The 20849-nt window shown below is 32.6% G+C and overlaps 1 protein-coding gene across 10 annotated transcripts in view; it reads right to left on the reverse strand.

The window, feature by feature from the left end:
* The window catches only part of LOC136025163 (uncharacterized), a 489107-nt gene that overhangs the window by 418917 nt on the left and 49341 nt on the right, over nucleotides 1-20849 (reverse strand). For all 10 annotated transcript variants that reach the window (XM_065700916.1, XM_065700917.1, XM_065700915.1 and 7 more), the window contains exons 13-22: nucleotides 18050-18160; nucleotides 16638-16704; nucleotides 15882-16025; nucleotides 13355-13428; nucleotides 11475-11589; nucleotides 8493-8634; nucleotides 6488-6572; nucleotides 5287-5386; nucleotides 2109-2175; nucleotides 877-964 (exon numbers count right to left, since the gene is read on the reverse strand). The gene's annotated coding sequence lies outside the window, so the exon portion shown is untranslated. The remainder of the gene's footprint in view (nucleotides 1-876; nucleotides 965-2108; nucleotides 2176-5286; nucleotides 5387-6487; nucleotides 6573-8492; nucleotides 8635-11474; nucleotides 11590-13354; nucleotides 13429-15881; nucleotides 16026-16637; nucleotides 16705-18049; nucleotides 18161-20849) is intronic.

A 20849-nucleotide genomic window follows, 5' to 3' on the forward strand; every position in this document is an offset into this window, starting at 1 on the left:
CGGCCACCCTCCCACGCTCTTTTTCATGAATGGATTCGATCATGATTTTGAAACAGCCATTTTGTTAAAAATATTCCTATGGTCAAATAACTATGCTTCCGGTATTGACAATACCCCAAAATACCCCATAACAAACGCTGAAGTTATACAAGCTACCCGTTGTAGATCAGTATGATCTAGTCAGTACAGTCAAGTATGATCTAGTCAATACTAATCAAGTATGATCAGTCAATACAAGTTAGCAACTTGCTTCTCTTGTTTGTTTTTTTTTTTTTTTTTTTTTTTATGACGTATGCTTCTCAATATACGTGAGCTTCGATAATTTAACAACAGGCATAGCTTTATTACAGCCATTCAAACATAAAGCCTGTGAGACTTTATTCTAGAAAGCTACGTCAGACTAAAAAAAAAGAAAGCGGGACAATACAAAACTCTGAATCCTCAGTAAATTTACGCCCCCTCCCCCATCCCCGGTATTTTAGACTTACGGAATCATCTGTCTTTTTCCAATGTGCCATCTCTCCTGAAGACAGCCCCGTTGGCAAAAATATAAGGGAGACCTCCAGTGTGCGCGCCCAAATGGCAGGCAACGAAGGATTTCTGGAGTTGATTTTATTAGCCATGACTGCTTTTGAACTAGCCTTGCTCAATAATTTCGATTTGATCAAAGCGAAATCAGAAATAATATCTTTGTTAAAATGCTCGCTCAAAATGTGGAACGAACAGGACTGCTTTTAACTCCTAATTTGGGTTAACAGGATAGAATTGCCAATCGTTTTCACATGAAACAACCGTTTTAACCCAATAACTTTGTTCTAAGGGTATGTGAATAAGTTGTAAGCATGTAATATTGCCCTTAGAGGGATAAGTACGGACCTTTTAGATATTTGTGGTGAACAGGACTGTATAGACTTTGTTTCTACTGGGAACAGTTGTTAACATGCGAACGCTCACTTCACGACATCTGAAATAAAAAGATTTCCGTAAGAAAGTTGAAATGAAAATGAATCCTTTTTTGCTATAATAGGGTTGAGATATCAGAGTGAGCTGAGTATTCTTCGTCATTAAGTGTCGGTAGTAGAACTGGGTAACATCATGTTTCTTGTAGACATAACATAAAGCCCTCATATTATGATTCTTCCGTAGGAGAGAACAGCTTAAAAACAGAATTCTTATTTAAAACATAGATTAAATATTCACTTATTCTAGCTATTAAAATTCCTTTAATAATTACGTACTATCGAAAAGGCAAATTTTTTCGAGACCACCATATTTCAGCCATAAGGGAGACCCACGGGTGCAATTAACTTTACAAAACTTTCAAGCTAGATGCGCCCTTTAGTATTTCCGTGACCCTTTTTTATTATAATATTATTTTTTAAATAATAACAAAGCAAACCAGATTACTTTGTGAATCACTTTTGTGAAAATTACAGCTATTATGTTTGTCAGCAGCTCATGAGATATTCCCAGTTAATTCATTCGAATGCCGATCTAAAAGAGAATGCTTCTAGTTACAAAAGAAAATGAAAAGCAACCTTTTTTAGATCGCCTAGTTCAAATTTTTCTGAACATTAAGAGAAAAAGAAATTTGTTGAAAATATTCCGTTCCCTTCTCCTAATATACTCATGTCAATAAATTGGCATAAGTAGTCAGGTCTCATAACTACGATATAGATCAAACAAAATAAAAAAGAACAAGAAGGAAAATTAAGCCCTACATTCAGTCGCATAGAAAAAATATTCAGAAAGAGATAATGGAAAATTCCACGTTTTAAAAAAAATAATTATTCAGAAAATTTCTAAAATTCATAATTTGCACAATTAATAGCAACACAATCATCACTAATCTAGACATGATTATAGTATTGACATTACAATATTGGATTTACACTTTCGTTTACACATGAAAGAGTTTGTGATTATATCTATTTTTTAAATTGTCAATACAATTTTTTGAAAAAGCACAGGGGCGTAGATACAAAAGAAAGAAATAATAGGGCCGGACTTTCTTTTTTACATGTTTAAAAGTGAATTTCTTAATTACGAATTTTGCCGAGAATTGTATTTGGAAAAAGGAGTCCATTGAAAATTTAAAATTTACATACTTTTTATAATAAATATTCTTCAATCCACTAACAAGCCCCATCGTTGAATTGACCTTTCCTGCTGGCTCTGTAAATAAGAAGAACCCTATAAGGATGATTTAGATTTCTCTATATTTGAAGATCAATCTAAAAGTGATATCAGTATCCTTTTGGCTTGCTCAGTCATTGAGAGCTTGGCTCCCTGGCAACAGTTCTCTCCTCATGCTTTTAGCTTTTATTCCTAAAATCAATTCTTCAGGTTAAAACACTATTTTTCTATCAAGAGGCAACAATAGTACGCAGCGCTGTTATGGAATTACCCCAAACCTTAAGCTTCTTGCATTAATGATTGAAAAACCAACAGCAATTTATATCCACATTATAGGAGTGTCAGAAACAAAAAGGTTCATTCCCCCCTCCCCTCTTGAAGTTTACACAATAGCACAAAACGAGTCGTCCAGTTGTAATTTGTTATATATTCAATTTTAAATTATGTTGCAAAATGCCCCCTTTTTGAAATAAGTAAAAATAATTGACAGAATAACTGAGGCTCAGAAATTGCGAAGATTTGATTTCACAAATTAAAATAAAGAAAACGGTTTCTAAGTATAGCGTAAAATTCTTGTCTTTTTGCTTTGACGAAAAGAGGATTTCCAAGAATTCAGTTCATACAAAAGAATATTCATGGCTTGTATTTATTATACATTTTTTGTATTCACAACATTAATTCAATATTCACAGATTCTAGCTATTTAAATTATTTTACGGACCTAGGAACTAATTAATAAACTTATGAAAAAACGTCAAAGTAATATAAGGTTTTCTACATTAAGAGCAGGTGTAATTTTGCATGATTGACTCTATCCGCCTAAAATTACGATAATAAGTCAAGAATGCCTAACAAAACGACTTGGAAAACAAGTTAAAACAAACATGAAAACATGAGAGTTGAAATGCACATGCTCATTATTCCTATCGATCCTCCTACTCAGAATCCAATAAACGACCCAGGTTTGCCCTGAAAAATGTTGGCCTAAAAATGAGCTTCGTTGAGAGTCAAAATTCCTCAACTACACAAAAATCACCACGAAACATCTAGCATATGCTTGTCAATAAATACATCAAATAATAACAATTGCCTTTTTGAGCATGGGAACATCCATTTTTTTCCTTTTTTAGCCATATTACGAATGACATTTGGTTCAGGCCTTAATATTTTTCTAATAGAATAATTAGACCTCTTCCATTCAACTTTGCAATAGAGCATTTGAGTCAAAAAGGGTCAGTTAACGGGCATTAAGAAATCGATTCTTTTCAAATTCTCTCTTAACCTCAACAAAATATTGGAGAAAACAATTCAGAAGAGCACAGGACCCTGGAGTACTGTTGCCTTAACACTATGTTTCAAAAACTAAATACTGAAAATTTACGTTTTGTCCGTGAAAATACGGAGAGATATATGTTAAAAAGTAAATAGTATATCAAAAAACATTGGGAGGAGACTAGGGGGTTCTCGTCGAAGGAAAGGTGAGGGTGAAACTATAAATTTTACTTTGGGAGAGCAATAGCTCAAACTTTTCTTGGAGGGAGTGCCTCAGAATGAGTTTGGAAGGCAAAGTTATCCTAAGGTATTTTAAAAGGAAAAAACTTACTATTTAACGTGCAAAACATATAAAACAGAATTGAAAAATTTCCTCTATGAGTTAATGTTCGTCAGTGATAAATTGGGACACGCGATTGGCCAAAAGACTTCATTGCAGAGCCTAAAATGCAAAAATAAGGGCTACAATACCAAAATCATGGTAGATTTTTGCTAAATTAGAAGGAACATATTTCAGGGAGAGTACATGGACACTGATTTTTCAACACAAGTCAGAGAGGGCAAGTGTATTCATCATTCATAACAAGCAGCTTACATCAACGGAGTTAGATTTGTAAATACAGACATGAACTAGTATAGTTAAGCATCCATAACTCTAAATTGCTCATGTATTTGACTATAAGTGTACTATCGTGAACAAAAAGCCACAGAACTTTGCTCCCTTTTTAATGAGTTTTGAGCGAGCAAAAACGCCCATTACGGCCCCTCAGCAGACTTAGAATTTGTCTTTATAATGAGGCAAGGCAAATGACACTGAAGACACTAAACGAGACTGTGGTCTTTGAAGGGCTTGGAGATGTGGTAGCTTCACTCTTATTTTGCCATTTTCTAGTCCTTTGAATTTTTGTTTACTTTAGATTGCATCTATTAATCCATAGTAGTATCTGTTAATTTTGTTAGATGTGGCTAATCATTTTAATTTTTGCTCGTTTTAGGCTTCATTGATTCCTTCGTAGTAATTGACAAAAAATAAGCTGCGCTTGTATAAAAACTTTTTGCCTTTATTCCTTATATAACCTGGAAACAGGAAACTACAACAAAACCCGGACTTAAATTGTCCAATAAAAACTGGACAAATTTACTTGTAAGTGTGATAAGTGGTAGTGATGACAAAGTAAATATCACTTTTATCAAATAGAGCTTGGTTACACAGCTCAATTTGATAAGAGAAATTCTCAAATAAATCAAAGAAATTCTCAAGTCGACTAAATCACCATTTTCTCGTTTTCAGGGGATTACCCACAACAACTTGGTCTGAGTCTATTCTTCAATTCTTTGCTGAAGCCCATAGAATATGGCAAACTGTTTAGATAAGCAGTCGTATTTATTTATTTGTATTTTCTTAAATGAGTATATAAAATAAACCATATTAAAAAAAAACTATCGGGGGCACATTCTTATATAAAAAAAATGAAATACGATAAAAATACCTAAAAAACATAATTTTCAAAATCTATGGGGAGGATGGGTCTACTATAAATAATATAGTTGGTTGTATAATTAGTAGTTTAAGTAATTTTTATTGAACTCTTTCAAAATTCTAACTTTTGGAAACTATTTTTTAAATAAGATAAAAAAGACAATTTTATGGATTACAAAATAGTTAGGATTAAGTTTTTCAGCCAGACATTCAGCCAATAAAAAGGCATATATTAGAAGCTCCATTCTTTGATTTCTAAACAGCTTTGGATAGAGAAACGATCTGAAAACTTGCCTTCATTTGTGTGCTAGCTGTTTTTCAAACAAACGAAAAAAAAAATATGCAAAAAAAGCGAACGAAGGCAAATACATAATTTAAGAGTCTTAAGATTTACTTACTTGGAAGCTGGATGGCATAGTGTCATAAGAATCCTTTGTACATTTTACTGGTTGAGCTTTCTTAAAATGTCTCTATGAATGTTCACGCTGACAAAATTACCTGGATATTGAAAAAATTAATAGTATATAGAGAAAAGAAAAGTTTTGACACTAATAACTTACCTAAAAATACAATCAGTCAAAATAAATTAGCAACATAAAATCATTCAGACATATGCTTGTCAATAATGCATCATTTAATAACAATTACGGATATATATAGGTTTTCTTACATATACGGGCAAAAACATGCGAATGTCTCCTTTCTCGGAAAAATAATCAATACGCAGATCCAGAACGTGGAAAAAAGGAAATGCATTATTATGGATGATTGAGGGCGAGATAAATAGTTGCTTTTAAGTCTTTGATTCGATCAATACAGTAAGAAGCCCAGTGCAATTAAAGGCATTTCCTTTATCATTGTTGTCCCTCAACCATTCCCATTTATCAATTAGACTAATTAGACCTCTTATATCAAATCTTTACAATAGGCTATATGTTCAGCTCAAAAGGGTTAAAACAACTACAAGGATATCGAAAAGATTTGAAGTGTTCAGAAAAGAAATGTTTTGACACTTATAGCTTACCTAAAGTATAATCAGTCAAAATAAATTAGAAACATAAAATCATTCAGACATATGCTTGTCAATAAAGCATCATTTAACAACAATTGCTGGTATTTTTTTCTCAGAGATCTCAGAGAGTGACAGGCGAGAGAAGAGGAAAACTTGTATTTCCTTGCTTTGTTTTTTGTTCCCCCAACGCAAACGGGTTGCAAAATATTCGTATTATGCAATGCTTTATTATTATTTTTTTCTATTTTTTTCGTAGTAAATATATCCTCTTATTTTATTTATTTATTTTCTATTTTTCAAAATTTATTAATGAAATACATATTGCCTTTACAAACAATTAAATAAACTTTATGAAGTTTAAATAATATTTATACTTCAAAAGTGCACCTCGGGTATATTTCTATAATTTAGAGGGAGAGGCAATAACTTTCCAAAGAATGAAATTAGGGGAAACGTGACTAGTAATCTAAAATAAATAAATAAACAAATAAATAAATAAATAAAAGTATTGCAGCAACCAAATAAAAATACAGAACCTGAAAAAATACAAAGATATACAAATATTGTACGCTTATAAAACTAATTACCGTGAAAACTGACAATATACAGTAAGTTGAACAAATTCTAGACACTTCGATATACCAGGAATTCTTCATTGATTACTGAGACGGCCTGAAATCACAAAATGATACTTAAAAACTGATTTACAACAAACTTAAAATTTGACATTTTATCAGAAAGCGATCAGTGGTAGTGACGAAATGATATCATATTTATATCAACCACAGCATGTTATACATCATTTCAAATCAAATGGGATTTTAGTTTGATGAACCATTAGAAAAAAAGACGAAAATGTTGAATCTAGTCAACTAGATTCTGATTGTAAATAAAAACAGGCTCTCTGACGTTCTGAAAAGCCAATTAAGTTTTCTGATTAGTCAGTCATAATAGAACATATTTTTTCTGTTTGAAGGTCAGAACAAACAAGTCTTTTTGTGATAGAAAAAAAGCTTTTAGAAATGAACATACACTTAGAATTCAAATAAGGCATATAGAATGTACTTTGAACCTTACTGTCCTGATATTTTATCAGGTTGATGATGACTTGATGACTCTTGTCCTGATATTTTAATAGTTACCAACAAATTCTGCAATTTTTTAGCAGATTAGCATACAAAAAATAAAAATTGCAATTAACTCTGTTTTCAAAAGATATTTTCTTTTTAAATTTATATAGCCCAGTGTGACTGCCCAGTAAATAGCTAGTCGACTGGGGATTAAAAAAATTGGGCCTTCTTTTTTCGTATTGAAAAATTGCTCACAGCCACATTATTGGAATCTATTCCTTCATTTTGTTGATGACATCCAAAAGACAAGGGAAATTGATAAGAGACGAAGCTAAAGTTTATTTGGATCCAACCAAAGATTTTCTAAAAGTGAAAGGTATTTTCGGATATTTTTTGAAATTATATAACAGTTAAAACAAAGCTAGCTTACAGAGGATAGACATGTAAAATACCTTGTCTTTTATCTTAGGCCCAATGAAAATAAAAATTCGATTCAAAAGCATCAATGTAATATATTTATCCGTTTTTTTTATCTTATTACTTGTTATAAATTTTAATTCGTTTTAAGACATGAGATGTCGTTATTTTTCTTTTTTTTGTCTAAAAAAACTTGAGTTATTCAATAGTTCGTTACACTCTTTGACCCACACAGACAGACCAGAGTTGCCAATCGAGTTTGCAACACTGTAGCTTATCAGACAAAAAAATTAATAAGAAAATATCTCGTTAAACCAACAATTAGCGCAAGTTTAAATTATCACCCTTCAAATAATTGTTTGTTCCGATTTAAAACAATATTTACAACTAAACATGTCAAAATTTTGAGAAATACATGAACTTTTGTTTTGTTTTGTATAAAAAACACATCTCTATTACATAATTACATATTTCAACAGTACACACTTTATTAATTTGAGGTAAGAGATAATTGGTCTTTATTTCAAAATTCTTTTTTTCTTAAAAATCCCATAAAGCGATGTTTTGCAGATAAAAATACGCAAAACCGCTTCATAATATTGCTATAATGATTGATATTACATAATAATATGTTAAGTCAGAATAGAAAAATAGCACTTTTCCTTATTATATAAAAATTATGGTTGCTCCCTTCGAGGCACTCAGTAAAAAAACGAACACTGGTCCATAGCATTATACATTTGACTCAATGCACCTATATACCAGGTGCATAGCCACAGAGTCAAAGATGCCCTGCCTTCCAATTCCAAATGGTTGCATTTTCCTTAAATTTATTTTTATTTTTCACGTAGAATCTGCCAACTAGTTGGAATTCCCCCTCCTCCGCATTTTAATGTCTTGATTTGAGCATCAATTGGGGGATCAGTTGATCTTATCAATTGAGCATCAATTGATTTGAGGGAAAAAGAAAGCCAATATGAAAGTGAAATTCCCTTCGTGTGTGCAGGTTATATGAGTACGTATATAAATAAATACAATCAAACAAGCAAAGGGAAAGCTAAACTAATCTAACATGTACAGTTTAGAAATCTAGAATATTACTTACTTGATCTCCATGCAGGCTGGGTAGTGACGGGTGTCTAACTTCCTCCCTGCATATTTAACTGGTAGAACTTTCTTTGTGTCCTGAATGAGTATTTTGGAACTTTCCTGAACTTTCTTTCCCGAGTGTTTCGCAGAAAAATCTTCTGAAAATGGGAATGATCATTAATGTATAGAAAAGAAATGCCCCAGGACTTAAAATTTACCTAGACTGTAATCAGTCAAAGTAAATTAGCAACATGGAATCATTCAGACATATGCTTGTCAATATATACATCATTTAACAAAAACTGTTCTTCTTCGTGTGGGTAACAACATGGAGATATTTTCTTCTTTTTGGCCATATTGCAAATACCCAGTATCCTTTTGGCTTGCTTAGTCATTAAGAGCATAACTCCCTAGCAACAATACACACCACTACAAGCAGGACACCAAAAATATTTCTATTGAACTAATGAAATTTGAATAATTATCTTTCTCAATAACGAGAATAGAACACAAATATAAATTAAGGAAGTTAAAATTATGATTAGCTCTAAAAAAGAAGTCTAATGCAAAATATTTACCTAAATTTGACTTTAATGCATTCAAGTTATTTTTTCTATAAAGAACTTAATTTTAAAGCGCAAAAGACAATGAAATAAAAACAGCTATTACCCCCTGGGCCCATTTTAGGTCTACTGATACCTGAATTCTTTAATTTTCTAAGATCTTCCCTTTGGTTGTGTCAAAGCTCCGTAACTACGTCTAAACTTACCCTAAAAACCACGGAATTAAAACCCTTACAACTTTCAGGCAATAAGAAAAAATCGACAGACTAAAAAACATATCGTTCTGAAAAACATTAACAACAGCTTTTGCATACGATCCAATTTTACGTCTAAGCATACCTTGATATCACAATTTTCTAAGATTTTTCTTTTATTTATTTAGAAATGATATTGTTTGTAAGATCCTTAATTTTGTAGTGCTTACGAAGTTGTATAAACTTCCGCACATTCAGATTAGAACTTTAAAATCGCTTTTTGTACCAATGAGGCACTTTCACATTGATACTTGAAAACAACATTCAGATCAACTTATCCACCATAAGGCTAATAGACATTAGTTTGTTTAATAATTTTGTCATTTTAATTAGCGAATCGTTAAACGATACCATATTTTCCAATATAAATGGGACAAGTCGAAGTCATTATTATTGATTTTGGATCATCCCAAGGGTTTTAGCTGTAAACGAAATAACAAAAAAAGTTCCGAATGTGTTCAAAAAAATAAACTTCAAGAGTCCAAGAACAAGTTCTGTACAAAAAAAAGGTTTTGGTATTCACAAAAAAAAGGTTTTGTGTTATTCACACTAGTAAACTTGGGACTAACACAGTGCTGAACCTACAAATTGTTCTCACTAACAATTAAATTACTTAAATGGCTAAAGCAAATAAAGCTGAGTTTTCTCATGAACAATTAAAGCAAAATATTCTAATTTCTGATGCCTCATTTCCATTTTAATTTGTTTTGGGCCAATATTGGAAATCACTGGAAAAAAAACTAGACATAAGAAATATTCAAGCATATGACAACTGATGATCCAATTATTGTTTTGAACAAAGGTTTACTTAAAAGGATCAATAATTTTAATTTGAAATCCTCAGGCTGCGACCATTATTGGAGACAGCAAAGCGGCGATTGGTCTCTTCCAACTACAGTTCACAACTGCAACTTCACCTGGATATTTTCAGAACTGGGGAAAGAGAAGTTCATAATTAGTTGAGTTACATAAGCCCTTACTATTTGTGATGAATGGTAAACGTAAGCCAGTAATTGGATCCTAGAAATAATGAGGAATCAGCAACAGCCTCTAGTTTCTCATCATTTGGTGAAGATTAAGAATATATCTCTAACGCTCATAAAGCTTGAACAAAATATAACCATATCTATCGTAAATATAACTAAGTTTAAGCTTCTTAGGCTAAGACTCTAGCCTAATAAGATAATTAAGACAAGTTAAAGCTTATCAGCACAATATTACATCATGAGACTGATACAAGAAATCCATCTTTCTCAAAAAAAAAAGAAAAAAAAATCACTGTAGCCTAACATAGAGAAAACTTGACATGGAACGGTTCACCCAAATGCTCTCGCATGGTCTAATTAATCTCCTTTTTGACCCACGGGTTTATCAGTGCTGAACGAACAGACAGCTATGTCAGAATTTTTAAGCAGCCGTTTTAATCGAAAAGGAGGCCCATTAACCGGGGCAAGGGCCCAAAGTTATGAAGAGTTGCTCATTTTTGGTAGGATTATTTCCGAATAAACCTAGCCTTGTTAAATATTTTGAAATAAAGATCTTACTTGTTATTTTCCAAGAGTATTCTAGATTGTTTGTAAGACATAGAATTTTACACACACAAAAAAAAAATAATACAAAAAAGGATATTAAGCATTCCTTCCCTTCTTAACGCAAATGAAAAATTATGCAAACTATGCTCTGTGTCAAAAAACTAATTATTGAACTTTGGAAGAAACTTCACCATACTGTAACATTTTGACGAGTATAGCCAATTTTGAAAGAGCAGATGTAGTTATGCATAATTAACGGATTTTGAGCACCTATGACTCTAAAATTACAATAGCAAGGAATGGTGAAACTGAGTCATAAGTAACAGGATATTAGAATAAGGCTTTATAGACCAGACATTACGAGATTTAGTGGCCTTTTCAGTAGTTGGAAGATATTTGGGAGTCTAAGTACATCTTATTTATTTTTGATCCTGCACAGGGTTTCAGCTTTAAACGAAATAATGAAACATGTTCCGAATGCCTTAAATTATTTCAATGAGCAATTAAAGCAGAGTATTTTAATTCTTGGTGCACTCTTTCCATTTTAGGAAGATTTGGCCCAACATTGGAAACCACTGAGTAAACAATAAAACATCAAAATACCAAAAATATGGATACTGCAGGTCCAAAAAATAGAAGGTTTACTTACAAGGAACGATCACTTCCAAATTTAAATCCTCTGCTTTGAACCATAATTGGTGAGTGTAAAAACGGCGATATTCCACTTCCAACTACAATACAGGAAGAATTTAACCTCCATAAATCTAAGAATATAAAAAAAAAATCATATACTATGCGTACTAAAATTAAAAAAAAAGGAGATATATAAGACTATTAAAAGAGAAGTTGTGCAAAATACTTTTGCTTATATATGAGCTGGATATAGCGTATTTCAAACTAAAATCAGTCGTGTTTATTCAACAACAAAACTGAAGTTAAAAGCTTTCAAACCAAAAAAAAATTTCCAAATGCTTATTTTAAACCCGTTTTATACCTGACTATTTAAGATTAAGAGTTTGAGTCAATGAAACAGAAACAAGCAATTTATATGCTCTTAATTATGAAGCCAAAAATTACAGAAATTAAGACTATTAATCGTATTACAAAATACTTTTTGTAGAAAATAGCTGAAAAGGCATAGAATTTTTTATGCAAAAATCAGCCGTGTTTATTTAAAACTCGAAAAAAAATTAATTCAGGATTCTTTCGAGCTATTTTAAAACAAGAAATAGTAATTAATTGCCACAGTTTCAAGTTAGTTTCAGTTTCAGATTAGTTTCCCTTTAAACGTGTTGCTTAATGAACGCAGTTCACGCCTAACATTCTTAATGACTCACCCTGGTCCCTGGAAGGGATCATGTTGGCAAGAGGAGTTGTGGCGTCAACTTCCTAAAATTTAGAGGGGGGGGGGGGGGTTCAACGACAATACCAAAAAAAGGCGACTTTCAATGAAAATATCCCCAAGACCAAAGGGGGGGGGAATCGGGTGTACACTATTCTTTGCGATTTTTGGTGCCTCAAAAAATTTATGATGCTTCTGAAAAGCAATATTTCTTCTTAAAGCGTCTGTTTTAAAAAATTTAAATGTTTCCCAAGAAAATTCTGCCTTTCTGCGAAAAACCAGTTTGTCATTTTCTATTTTCTTGAAAGACTGGAAGACAATACTGCATTTAGGCAGCATTAGATGAGGAATAGGCCGTCAATATAAAACAAAATATGTTACTGATGGTTTTGATATAACTGGGCAAATTTTCCAAAATGGACAGAAAATAACATGTTAAAAATTATCCACATCCTTCTCTAGCTTCATTATATTTAATGCAGATATTCCCATATATTGATAGATCTGTATGTCTAAAGGCGGTTATTACAAACAAGCCCTTGTAGTCTAATAGATCATAAACAGCCAAAGATGTCATAACTGAATAAAGCATATCAACATTTTCAAATCCACAAAAATTTAATAAAAGGAATCCAGCACTGAAGAAAAAACTGCAGTATAGTAAATAAACGATTAATAGTCCAATTTCAAATTATTTTAGAAGATAGGTTACAGTATGTCATAGTTTCTTAAATCAAATTCTTTTGAAGTTGCTAAATTAAAATGTAACTAAGTATTGAGCTTTCCAAGGCTTGTAGTAGCAAAAAAAATATTTGCAAAGATAGTAGATACATCCCCCAAGAATGGTAGATCTATCTCCGGTGTTCTATGAGAAGGTCATGTCCCATTCCTTATATTTTTACTCCCCTCCCAGATTTAAAAAAAAGCCTTTTTGGCATTTCTTTGAACGAAAAATGGAAAAATTTCCCCCCGTCCCCCACCTCTCAGATTTAACACGTTTTGTCCCCTCAGCCCAACATTCAAATTGGTGCCATTGGCGATCATACAAGGATAGTTATTCATACAAGGATGGTTCAACATGTAAGTCCGTATCATATCAGCAACGAATTGTGAAAATGTATTAAAAAAAAAAAAAAAAAAAAAAAAAGACAAGAGGGAAAGCAAAATCATACACGGTGATGACTTACTTCAATTTCCATGACTTTAATGGCATGACGGTAGTTCTGATTGTCATTTTCCAACAGGTACGTATGCTCCAGCACTAGAAAAAAAATTCAACCCATCAGATGTTTGTCATCTGAGGCCACTAGTAACAATTATTTAGTACTAGGCCTCAGAAGGAAAGCAGCAGAAGGTTTTGTTACATAATTTTTCAAACGGTAACTCCTGTTATAATCATAGGCGAAAATTAAGACGTCTTAATAAAAAAACTAAATTGACCTAGTAAATGTAAGTCAAAACTATACTACTTATGCCCTTATTTTAAACTATTCCCATGCTTGCGTAAGAGCTCAAATTCCCCTAAGCTAATACATGTTTCCTCTGCACAAAGTAAGTTCTTTAAAAGCAAAAGCATTAAAGAATTATGGAGTAGGGGAGGCAAAAGTATTTACTTCATTAACTTTTCTTTTATTTTTTGTTTTAGGAAAATTTTCGGAAAATTCAAGTCCCAGCAAGATTAGTGTCCCGTTCAACTGATACCCTTTAATTCCTTCGAAATTGTTTTGATAACTAAAAATATAAAACAGTTCTTAATTTCGTGAGCAGTGAATAAAATAAAGAAATACAACCTCAAGAGCCTTAAATGGTGGAATGGGAAAAGACCATCAGTTGGTACCCCATTATCATTTTTTTTTTTTTTTTTCAATTGCATATTCACAAATGGTATTTTTACCACTTTTGACCTCGCCTAGGGTGCCAAAAACATACCGGTTGCTCCTATGCCGGGTCAAAACCAAGTTTTTACTGGACTATTAGTCCTTAAAAAAAAAGTTAGATATATACTGAGCCGCCAGAAATAGACATTGAAACGACAATAAAAATATTGAGGAACAAATTTCTTTGGAAAGATTTGGAACAAATTATTTACAAACTTTCTATAAAATAATTTTTTTGAAAGGCATGGGCATCTTTGGCTCTGTGGCTATACACTTGGTATATTACACCTATGGACTAGTGTTTGTTTTTTACTGAGTGCCTCCAAGGGAGCAACCATGATTTTTACATAATAAGGACAAGTGCTATTTTTCTACTCTAACCTTACATATTTTTATGTAATATCAATAATTATAGCAATATTATGAAGCTGTTTTGAGTATTTTTATCTGCAAAACATCGCTTAATGAGATTTTTAAGAAAAAAAGAATTTTAGAAATAGAGATCAATTATCTCATACCTCAAGTTAATAAAGTGTGGACTGTTGAAATACGTAATTGTGTAATAGAAATGTCTTTTTATACAAAACAAAACGAAAGTCCATGTATTTCTCAAACTTTTGACATGTTTAGTTGTTAATACTGTTTTAAATCGGAACAAACAATTATGCGAAGGGTGACAATTTAAACTTCTGCTATTCGTTGGTTTACCGAAATATTTTCGTATTAATTTTTTGTCTGATAAGCTCGGTATTGTAAACTTGCTTGGCAACTCAGATCTCTCTGTGAGGGTCAAAGACTGTAACGAACTATTGAGTAAGTCAACTTTTTTAGACAAAAAAAAGAAGAAAAAAACAAAAAAAAAGACATCTCATGTTTTACAACGAAGTAAAGAAATTATTTATAATAAGTAATAAGATAAAAAAACCCGGATTAAAAATACATTTGAATTGATTTTTCTTTTCATTGGGCCTAAGATAAAAACAAGGTCAAATTAGGACAATGAAATAAAAGGACAAATTGGCTTAAGTGTTTACATCTTATTTTACATGCCTATCGTCTGTAAGCTAGCTTTGTTTTAACTGTTATACAGTTGAAAAAAAAGTTCAGAAACAAAATATCTTGTTCACTTTTAGAAAATCTTTGGTGGGATGCAAATGCACTTTAGCTTCGTCTTTTGTCAAATTTCCCTAGTCTTTTGGATCTCATCAATAAAATTAAGGAACAGATTCCAATAATATGGCTGTGAGCCATTTTCAATGCGAAAAAAGAAGGTCCAAATTTGTTTAAACCCCAATCGACTAGCTATTAACTAGGCAGTCACACTGGGCTGTATAAATGGAAAAATATCTTGAAAGAATCCATTTTGAAAAAAATCTAATGCTATTTTCCTATTTTCCCAAATATCATTTTCCCTTTTTCCAAAAAATAACGGATCAATCAAGTCAGTAATTTCACCAACGATGTCAGGGATTCTTACAAGGAGAAATATCAAGTCTTTGTGCCACGTAAATCACATGTTTTATTCATTGAGGTAAGGCCAACGTAGACCTCATTAATGACCTCATTCTCGTTGACCTCTAGAAGACCTTTCGCTCTTTTTAAAAAGAAATTGAACATATTTAAACATTGAACATTTTGAATGGGTTCATTAAATGAATTGAACATACTATCGAGATTCAAATTATAGGTGAAATCATAAAATTTAAACCTCATTCCCGTTGACTGTATCGATGACCTTCCACACTTTTTATGACAGAAGTTGAGCATATCTAAACATTGGACATGTTAAACTTGTTAATTAAATGAAGTGAGCATACTATAGAGTAACAGGTCTTACCTGAAAGTTGATAAATGAAATTTTTGTTAACGTTCTTAGTCTATCTCCATATTAAAATTGTCTGGTAAAAAAAGAATCGGATCAAAGGGGTATGTAGTTGTACCAATCTGCATTGTAACGACATCAAAACATTAGTGACGAAATCTGAAAAATAAAAATGAAATAGAATTAAATTTAAAAAAAAAACAACTGAAGTCAGAGGCATTTCAAAAGTAGGATCAGAACGAACGCAGCCAAACTATCAGCATCAAGCTATGACACGACAAATCATCATTAGATAAAACGGAATAAGATATTGCTTTATTTGTTCTATTTGACATTAAGCACGTGTATTGCAACTGCTCTCAATAAACTTGATAAATTATTCTGTGATATACCCGAGATATTCCGGTATTGACAATACCCCAACATACCCCATAGCAAACGCTGAAGTTATACAAGCTAAAATTTCTAAAATTCATAATTTGCACAATTAATAGCAACATAATCATCACTAATCTAGACATGATTATAGTATTAACATTACAATATTGGATTTACACTTTCGTTTACACATGAAAGAGTTTGTGATTACATCTATTTTTTAAATTGTCAATACAATTTTTTGAAAAAGCACAGGGCTGTAGGTACAAAACAAACAAATAATAGGGCCAGACTTTCTTTTTACATCTTTTAAAAGCGAATTTCTTAACTACGAATTTTGCCAAGAATTATATTTGGAAAAAGGAGTCCATTAGAAACTTTAAATTTAGATACCTTTCATAATAAATGTTCTTCAATCCACTAACAAGCCTCATCGTTGAATTCACCTTCCCTGCTGGCTCTGTAAATAAGAATAACCCTATAAGGATGATTTAGATTTCTCTATATTTGCAGATCGATCTAAAAGTGATATCAGCATCCTTTTGGCTTGCTCACTCATCGAGAGCTTAAGCTCCCTGGCAACAGTTTTCTCCTCATGCTTTTAACTATTATTCCTAAAATCAATTTATAAGGTAAAAACTTTATTTTTTCTTTCAACAGGCAATAATAGTACGCAGCTCTGTTATGGAATTGTCCCAAACCTTAAGCTTCTTGCATTAATGATTGAAAAACCAACAGCAATTTATATCCACATTATAGGAGTGTCAGAAACAAAAGGTTCATTCCCCCCTCCTCTCTTGAAGTTTATACAATAGCACAAAAACAAGTCGTCCAGTTGTAATTTGTTATATATTCAATTTTAAATTATGTTGCAAAATATCCCCTTTTTGAAATTAATAAAAATAATTGACAGAATAACGGAGGTTCAGAAACTGCGGAGATTTGATTTCACAAATTAAAATAAAGAAAACGGTTTCTAAGAATGGCGTAAAATTCTTGTCTTTTTTCTTAAACGAAAAGAGGATTCCCAAGAATTCAGTTCATATAGAAGTATATTCATGGCTTGTATTTATTATACAATTTTTGTTTTCACAACATTACTTCAATATTCACAGATTCTAGCTATTTAAATTATTTTACGGACCTAGGAACTAATTAATAAACTTATGAAAAAACGTCGAAGTAATATAAGGTTTTCAACACTAAGAGCAGGTGTAATTTTGCATGATTGACTCTATCCCCCTATCCCCAAAATCATAATAAACGATTCACGTTTGCCCTGAAAAATGTTGGCCTAAAAATGAGCTTCGATGAGATTCAAGAATCCCCAACTCTGCAAAAATCACCACGAGATCTCCACCATAGGCTTGTAAATAAATACATCAAATAATAACAATTGCATTTTTGTATATGGGAACATCCATTTTTTCCTTTTTAAGCCATATTATGAACGGCACTTGGTTGAAGCCTTACAATTTTACTTAACCTCACCAAAATATTGGAGAAAACAATTCAGAAGAACACACGACCCCGGACTACTTTAGCCTAAACACTATATTTCAAAAACTAAATGCTGAAAATTTACGTTTTGTCCGTGAAAATAAGAGATAAATGTTAAAAAGTAAATAGCAAACCAAAAAAAAAAATGGGAGGAAACAGGGGGTTCTCGTCGAAGGAGCGGTGAGGGTGAAACTATAAATTTTATTTTGGGAGAGCAATAGCTCAAACTTTTATTGGGGGAAGTGCCTCAGAATGAGTTTGGAAGGCAAAGTGGTCATAAGGTATTTTAAAAGGAAAAAACTTACTATTTAACGTGCAAAACACTTAAAACAGAATTGAAAAATTTCCTCTATGAATTAATGTTCGTCAGCGATAAATTGGGACACGCGATTGGCCAAAAGACTTCATTGCAGAGCCTAAAATGCAAAAATAAGGGCTACAATACCAAAATCATGGTAGATTATTGCTAAATTAGAAGGAACATATTTCAGGGAGAGTACATGGACACTGATTTTTCAACACAAGTCAGAGAGGGCAAGTGTATTCATCATTCACAACCTACATCAAGGGAGTTAAATTTGTAAATACAGACATGAACTAGTATAGTTAACCGTCCATAACTCTAAATTGCTCACGTATTTGACTCTAAGCGCACCATCGTGAACAAAAAGCCATAGAATTTTGCCCCCTTTTTAATGAGTTTTGAGCGAGCAAAAACGCACATCACGGCCCCTCGGCAGACTTAGAATTTGTCTTTATAATGAGGCAAGGCAAATCAAGACAGAGGAGATACTAAATGACATTGTGGCCTTTGAAGGGCTTGGAGATGTGGTAGCTTCACTCTTATTTTGCCATTTTCTAGTCCTTTGAATTTTTGTTTACTTTAAGTTGCATCTATTAATCCATAGCAGTATCTGTTAGTTTTATTAATTGTGGCTTCTCATTTTAATTTTTATTCGTTCTAGGTTTCATTGATTCCTTCGTAGTAATTGATAAAAAATAAGCTGCGCTTATATAAAAACTTTTTACCTTTATTCCTTATATAACCTGGAAACAGAAAACTACAACAAACCCCGGACTTAAATTGTCCAATAAAAACTGGACAAATTTACTTGTAAGTGTGATAAGTGGTAGTGATGACAAAGTAAATATCACTTTTATCAAATAGAGCTTGGTTACACAGCTCAATTTGATAAAAGAAATTCTCAAATAAATCAAAGAAATTCTGAAGTCGACTAAATCACCATTTTCTCGTTTTCAGGGGATTACCCACAACAACTTGGTCTGAGTCTATTCTTCAATTCTTTGCTGAAGCCCATAGAATATGGCAAACTGTTTAGATAAGTAGCCGTTTTGTTTTCTTAAATGACTATATAAAATAAACCATATTTAAAAAAACTATCGGGGGCACATTGTTATATAATTAAATAAAAAAAAAACAAGTTTTTTTAACTGGAAGTAAGGAGTGACATTAAAACTTAAAATGAACAGAAATTACTTCGTATATGAAAGGGGCTGTTTCCTCATCAACGCCCCGCTCTTTACGCGAAAGTTTGGCTCTTTCTCTCAACTCTTCTTTTTAAAACAATAAAAAACTTTAGCATAAAGAAAGGGGCGTTGATGAGGAAGCAGCCCCTTTCATATTTTTTCTGTTTCAAGGTCAGAACAAACAAGACTTTGTGTGATAGAAAACAAGCTTTTAGAAATGAACATACACTTAGAATTCAAATAAGGCATATAGAATGTGCTTTGAACCTTATTGTCCTGATATTTTATCAGGTTGGCCTAGTAGACAACACAGCACTCGTACGGGATTCTGATTGTTGGATAATTTTCTGGGCTTGGTTTGTTTTGATGGGCGTTTTCGGGCTGAAAAACCTCTTCCTAGCTAATTTATCTACTATGAGCTGCCTCCCCGTAGTAGCATAATATTTGTAGGCATGAATATATAATGAGTCGGAGGTAATAGGCTTGGGACTGTCTGTGCAGGATTTCGACTCTTGTTGATAGAAGAGCATCGCCAAGTGCTGAAAACCATGTTGTGACCAAGATGGGCCCAGGATTGCACAAATCCTCCAGCTTACTGGAGGTCCCAGGTACTTCTTGCTGTCCGGCTCTAAGCCGGCTTAAGCTCTTCAGTGTAGACTTGAGAAGATATGTTGGTCCCCATCCTGCACTGGTATCCGGGATCACTGCTTTTCTTGAGGCCAAAATAATTTCAAAGATTTAAAGAACATGAAAATTGGAACTTGGAATGTTACGACGTTAAAAAATGACTATCGCATCGACATTTTGACTGACGAATTTAGACTGTTTGAACTGGATTTATTAGGAGTTTCAGAAACTCATATACCAGGGGTAGGAAGCATGAAATTAGGTGACATGGAATTTGTTTACTCAGGCAGGAAGGATGGGGTACATAGACAGGGAGTAGGGCTCATGATGAATAAGGAAGCTGCTAAGTCTTGTTTAGGCTGGGAAGGTATTAATAATAGAATACTAATTGCTCATTTTATGATTAAAAAGTTTAGGGTATCAGTTATAGTAGTATATGCCCCCATTGAACCAACTGATGGAGATACTAGTGACTCAGATGAATTTTACTTACAGTTACAGGAGCAAATAGACAGGATACCAGGTAGAAATATGGTGTTTTTGCTAGGAGATTTTAATGCCCAGGTTGGTAGAAATAGGGATAGATGGTATCCTAGCCTAGGTAAATTTGGTGTAGGAAAAGAAAAACGTAATGGCTATAGGCTTTTGCAATTTTGTAGGTAAAACAGCCTAGTTATAACTAATACGGTGTTTGGTCACAAAATGGCCCATAAGTTGACATGGTATTCACGTGATGGTAAGACAGCAAACCTTATTGAATATGTTATTGTAAACAGAAGACTAGCAGGATCAATACAAGATACTAGGGTGTATAGGAGTGCCGTTATTGATGTTTAAAAGTAAAGATCACCATCTAGTAGCGTCTAAGGTTAATTTAAAGCTGAAATTTCGGAAGGGTAACTCCCTCCCGGAAAGTTATGATGTTGGTAGACTTCAGGATGAAAATTTGAGAAAAAAATTCCAGGAAAAGTTGAGTACTAAACTTGAGGG

Source organism: Artemia franciscana, chromosome 3, assembly GCF_032884065.1.
Source record: "Artemia franciscana chromosome 3, ASM3288406v1, whole genome shotgun sequence".
Lineage (NCBI taxonomy): Eukaryota > Metazoa > Arthropoda > Branchiopoda > Anostraca > Artemiidae > Artemia > Artemia franciscana.